This window comes from Triticum urartu, chromosome 3 (assembly GCF_003073215.2).
Source record: "Triticum urartu cultivar G1812 chromosome 3, Tu2.1, whole genome shotgun sequence".
NCBI classification, from domain to species: Eukaryota; Viridiplantae; Streptophyta; class Magnoliopsida; order Poales; family Poaceae; genus Triticum; species Triticum urartu.
Window position 1 is genome coordinate 726308469 of NC_053024.1, and position 5811 is coordinate 726314279.

General features: G+C 48.2%; 1 long non-coding RNA gene across 1 annotated transcript; it reads right to left on the reverse strand.

Annotated features, from left to right (window-relative positions):
- Positions 1-1084: 1084 nt before the first annotated feature.
- LOC125546260 lies at positions 1085-2556 on the reverse strand. The gene is made up of 2 exons (XR_007300518.1): positions 1813-2556; positions 1085-1674 (listed from the first exon to the last, which is right to left on the reverse strand). It is a non-coding gene; the product is annotated as an uncharacterized LOC125546260 (long non-coding RNA).
- Between the last annotated feature and the right edge of the window lie 3255 nt (positions 2557-5811).

The following is a 5811-nucleotide window of genomic DNA, read 5'->3' on the forward strand; positions in this document are numbered from 1 at the left end:
AATTGTGCGGCGGACGACATGTGACAGCGGCCGTTTTTCGCGAATTTTTTACAAACTGCTGGTCGGAATGATCCAAATTCTACACCGTTGGAAAGATATCAACGAGAAACAGCTTTTTCATGTAGAACACACTCTCTAATTCCTTACGGTTTAAGAGCAGTTTCAATTTTATCAAAATGCGGAAACTCTGTTTTTGGCTACACCCAAATCGACTTGTGTACTGAATCGGACAGAAAAACGCACTGCTTCAAATAGGAAACTGCACGCCGTCAGATGGGCAAGTGAACTGCTTGATTTCTTTTATTTTACACGTAAATTTTTGCATGTGAGGAAGTGGACGGGACTTTACATCGGGCGTAAGTGCCCCAAAAGTATGGAGAAGTAAACCGCATTACTTTATTTGTCGTTTCGGTAACATTTTTTCTTTCGCACTTACAAGATGAACAACATCAAACACCCGACCGCACTGCTTTAGTTAGAAAACCGCACTGCATTAAATGGTCACTTACAACATGAACAACATCAAACACCCGACCGCACTGCTTCAGTTTAGAAAACCGCACTGCATCAAATGGTCAAGTGAACGGCATTAATTTTTTTTGTCGTTTCTCTACCATTTTTCATTTAACACATCTTTGCACTTCATTTCCTTCTTTCTTTTTTTTGTTTGGAGTTTTGGGTTTCCACATTGGCGAGTTGTACACGTGTGAAGAAGCGAACCGCATGGTCAAGGGAAATGAGCCGCGACACAATTCGAAATGAACTTCCTTTGTAAACAATTTTCAAATGAGTCCATATAGCTTTTATGCATAAAATCTTCAAACACGGGAAAAATACCATTCTGCACTGCACGTCCACATGGCCCAAACTGCATGCTGAACTCCAAACTACATGGAATGAGCAAGTGAACTCCACGGTAGGGGCAAGCTAACTACATTGGTTCTTTTTTAGCATTTTTGGTTCAAAAAATAATTAGATTTTAATAGTTTTTTGTTTAAAATAAATTGCATTTTTAGAAGGGGATGTGAACTTCTCAGGAGATTTTATTATCCTGTTTTTCTTCACAAAGTAAACCACATGAGGGTTTACATCAAATTGCATCTATCTTTTAACATTATTGACAAATAGGTTGCCGGAGCTTACTCAACAGGTCCCAAAACCAAAATACAAATACAATCGATTCCTTTTTTGTTTTGCACAACTGCTCACAGTACCTAAGTGTACTGCTTTCTGGAGTAAACGTCGGTTGTGTGCTCCCACTGTTTTGGACTAAAGCGCTGCACCATTGTCGTCGGCGAGGAGAAACAAACTAATTTTGCGAGTACATCACCACTTTTTGCTAGTGCACTGCATGACTAAGTATAAAACTAACGACAATTTTGCGAGTACTGCACCACTTTTAGGAGTGCACTGCATGACTAAGTATAAAGTGGTGAGGATGAAGGGGGAGGACGAGTATAATTTCACCACACTGCACTGCAAGCAAAAAATCAGTGGACCTCTCCGGAACCTCATCCGCACTGAAACCGCACGGCAGATGCTCATCCATAATCTGCAACAAAAAAGAACTTTCCTCAAACATGATGTTGGCGTTGTGTACTGCTCTTGTGAGCTGTCAAATTGCATCAGGAGCGCAACACACTTTTTTTTTCTCATTTTTGATGTTTTCCTCTCCTGCAAAAAAATGGCAAACTGAATCAAGAACACGAATAATAAACTGCTATGCTTAATTTTCCCTATCAAAAATCAAAAAGGTGAACTGTAGCAACAACCAAACGAATTGAGGTTTGGGCCTTTTCTCAAATAACATACCACGCAGCTCACATGAGGGGATGGAACGCAGGAGAGCTCGTCGAAGGGGAGGGGAGGCAGCGGAACATGTCAGAGGGGATCAGGGAGGGTGGCGGACGTCAGCGGTCAAGGCTGGGGCCGGGCAGCGCAGGGGCCGGGGCCTTGGAGGCCGGCCGTCGCGGGGCGGCGCGGGAGGCCGGGGCCGTCGAGGTCAGCGTCGCGGGGCGGGGTCGTATTCGCGGCCGGGGTGGGGCAGGGTTGGGGCCGCCGACGCCGGTCGTTGTCCTGCTCATCAGGGGTAGCTACCCAGGGGGTAGGGGCGGACGAGGGAGGTGGAACCGGATCCCCCTGGATCCGGTGGTTGCTTGGCGGGGGCGTGGCCGGCCCTGGGGGTGAGGGCGGCGAGGCCATGGGGTTTCGCGGCGGTAGGGCTGGCCCTATTGCCGACGGGGGCGCTGGCCATTCGTGGTGGTGGCTCGCATCCAGAGGCGGCGTGAGAGGAGGGATCCGGGACGGGGACGGGGGAGGGAGGCGGTAGGGCGCGCCGCGCCATAGAAGGTGGGCAGGGAGGTGGGGCGCGGCGGGGGGAGGGAGGTGGTGGTGGGCGGCGTCGCCGGAGAAGGTGGGGAGGGCAGGGGCGCGCCGCATCGGAGAAGGTGGGAGGGAGGTGGGCTAGAGCGGGGAGAGAGGTGGCTGGCTAGGGTCGTGGGGAGAGTGGGAGGATAAGGTGGGGTGTGCGGTTTTTTTGTGTCCGGTGCTGTTCGGTTCGGTTGTTCTGCGGGGTTAGTTTCTATACGGGTCAGCTCGATGGTGTTATCAGAATAAGACCTAATGTTATCAGAATAAGGTCTTAAGGGGTGTTATTATAATAGACCCACCATATATATATATGAATGAATGAAATCAACACAATTGATTGTGATAAAATAAAATTGTGAGTATTGTTTACGTACTTCAAAATCTTGTTTAGTTATGCTCTTCGAGGAGAGAGATCTCTTGGCGAAATGAACTCGCAGACGTAGTATCCACATAAATGATTTCCGGGTTGCTGCCACATGCACTATACAAGAGTAAAGTTTAATCAAAATGATAATCAACCATGACAATGATATTGAAACTAGAATCAACGAGAGATGCGCCGAACTAGCTAGCTAGTACTACTTACTCTAGGTTGTGTAATTAGCAGCTCCTATTTCCATTGACGCTTATCTTGCCTGATGAACTTTTTCCAAAACCTGCCCGACAAAGAAAATGATTACTTGATATCAGGAAGTGAACGAAAGTTGCCAATATAATGCGACAATGATTGAACTTCTGGAGTATTTCGATCAAGTCCGCGAACTACGTAAACTCTTTACATCGTGAGTTCAGGACAGTTAGTTTTCAATCGTCAAGCATAATGCTTAGCAGAATAAAGTGGAACCTGCGCGCGCACATAACTCGTCAATTAGACTTAACCGAGTAAGCGAATCAGAATATGCAGAAGACAGTAACACTCACTTGTAGTTGTAGGGAAAGAGTATTTTTCCTTTTGTTTTGGTGACAACGAAATGACCTTAGCAAGGTATCCTCAGTCTCCCTTGCCCTCTGCTTTACCATAAATTAATTTACGAAATATGGGTTAGCGAACCCAATGTCATAGCAGGTCCGGGTTTTTTTTTGAATTCGATGATCTTCAATCTGCATAATATAGTGAGGATATAATTATATACATGCAATGAACGAGTTAATCGCTGGAGACTTAATTACAGAAATAATACTTACAAACAATAACAAGCGACAAGACTTTTCTCGAGGGCTTGTTGATTGTATAACTGAAAGAATTCATCAAATTCAACATAGAAATAGTTGCCTCCAATGAATTCCTGATCAGCATTAATCCCCACCTTGATACTGCCCTGTCCACTCTTGGAGGAATCCATGTACAATTTATGCAATCTTCACATCATCGTCGATAGATTCTGGTCAACGTCTTCAGTTCTGACGAGACGCTTCCCGTGCACGTATTTAGAGGTGTCTGCCATAGCGGTTTCGGACAGTACATCATCGCTTAGGTAGTCACCAGTATTGAAACCAGGAGCAGCGCCCACTACCCCCGGGGTATCGGTAAACACCTTGAGGGGGGGGGGGGGGGCACGATTGATTTTCCTGTTCGTCGAGCTGGGGGGTTGTTTTCCCAATTCTTTCACCACCACTGCTACTTCTCGACCGATTCTTAACTTTGTCATATTTCTTTCCAATAATGCGGTCATAGTTTGAAAGCAGCGAAGGCGGTGGTGGTTGCTGAAGGGCATCCAAAGTGCGCTTTTCTTTTATCGGATCTACTTTTTCCTTCGGAGGTGGAGGTTTCCGTTCAAAATGGCCACGCACTTGGGCATCACTTCTCTCCTTGAGCTCAGCGTAACTCATCTCACCTGGTAACTTGTTCGGAGACTTGAGAGATGGACCGTATTTGTATGGCCTCCCGCCTCTGGATGTACTGCTAGACGCCGAAGTGACGACGTCTGTCTTCCATCATAGCTTACGAGGCGGTGAAGGAGGCGGACTGCTCCGACGCGTCAAAGGAGCTGCAGCGGCGGCGTCTGTCTTCCGCCGTTGCTGACGAGGCGGAGGAGGAGGCGGAGTGCTATCACGCGCCGGATGAGGCGGAGTGTTGTCATGCACCAGAGGAGACATAGGAGAAGGCGGAGTGCACTGATCACCCGCCGGAGGAGGAGGAGGCGGAGTGCGCTCACTCGCGGGAGGAGGAGGAGGTGGCGGAGGCATCCAGTTTGGAAGCTTGATGTACTCCTTCCGCCATAGACATGTAGTCCTCATAGCAGAACCCAGCTGATCGTCCCCTTCGCCTGTTGGGTAGTCGAACAGGAGCTCCTCAAATCCATCCATTACTTAATCCACCGCCTCAACAACATAGCCATATGGAATCAGACGGCAGTGAAAAGTTCCGTTAGGTTGAGGAGGTGCAACAGAGCCGACAACCGCCTTCAACAATAGGTTCTGACATTTTGTCAAAAGCTGGCAATGCTGAGCCTCCGTGATTGAATCCACGGGGTAGGTAGGAGCCATTGAGTCAGGCTGCTGAAAGAGCTCCGTGGAAGCCACGCTGCTTCTCCGCTGAGATGGCGGCACTACTAGGGAAAACCGTATACACAGGAGCTTAGTAGTAGCGCTTTTAAATAGGGAGCGCTGCTACTAATTAACAATAGCTAGTGGTAAACTAAAGCGCTGCTAATTTACACACGCTACTACTAGAATTGGCATACAGTTGCAGGCAGGCTATGAATACTAGCGCTCTCTTTCTAAAAGCGCTGCTGCTGATCTACGTAGCAATAGCGCTTTTCTGAGGCCAGGGCTACTATTAAGTTCACTCCCGCCCCCTGACCTGCGCCCAAAAGTTTAGTCCCACCTCGCTCGCCGAATAGAATTTTTACCACCTTAAATATGGTGCTTCTCAATCTATCACAATCACTTGGTCTCCATTGGACTCTATGTGTAGGTTCGATTTGTGGCAATAGGAATTCTCACCGGTTCCAAAACTGGTGTGGATTCCTATTGACAATATTGATTCTACACAAAAAGATCATTGATGATCAATGTTGGTTTTTATGTGCAAGTGATCATGGATTTATTAGTAGCGCCTTTTGATATAAAGCGCTACTGTTACTGAGCTTTGCAGTAGCGCTGGATTCAGGTAGCGCTACTGCTAAGGAGGTTATCAGTAGCGCTCTTTTGCTCACCAGCGCTACTACTATGGCACCTTATCCACCGTCGCGTCCTCACTCTACCCACACACTCTCTCACTCTCGCTCGATCTCGCCGTCACCGCCGTCACCCCCACTATCACCGGCGTCGCCCGCCGTCACCTACTGTTGCCCCCAAGGTTAGCTGCCTCCCTCCCTCCCTCCTCCTCTCGCTACCCTCCTCTCTCCTTCCTCTTGTGGCCCTCCTCTCTCCTTCCTCCTCCCACCGCCGCCCGACCCCCTCCTCCCACATCCTCCGACCACCCTGCTCCCTCCTCCC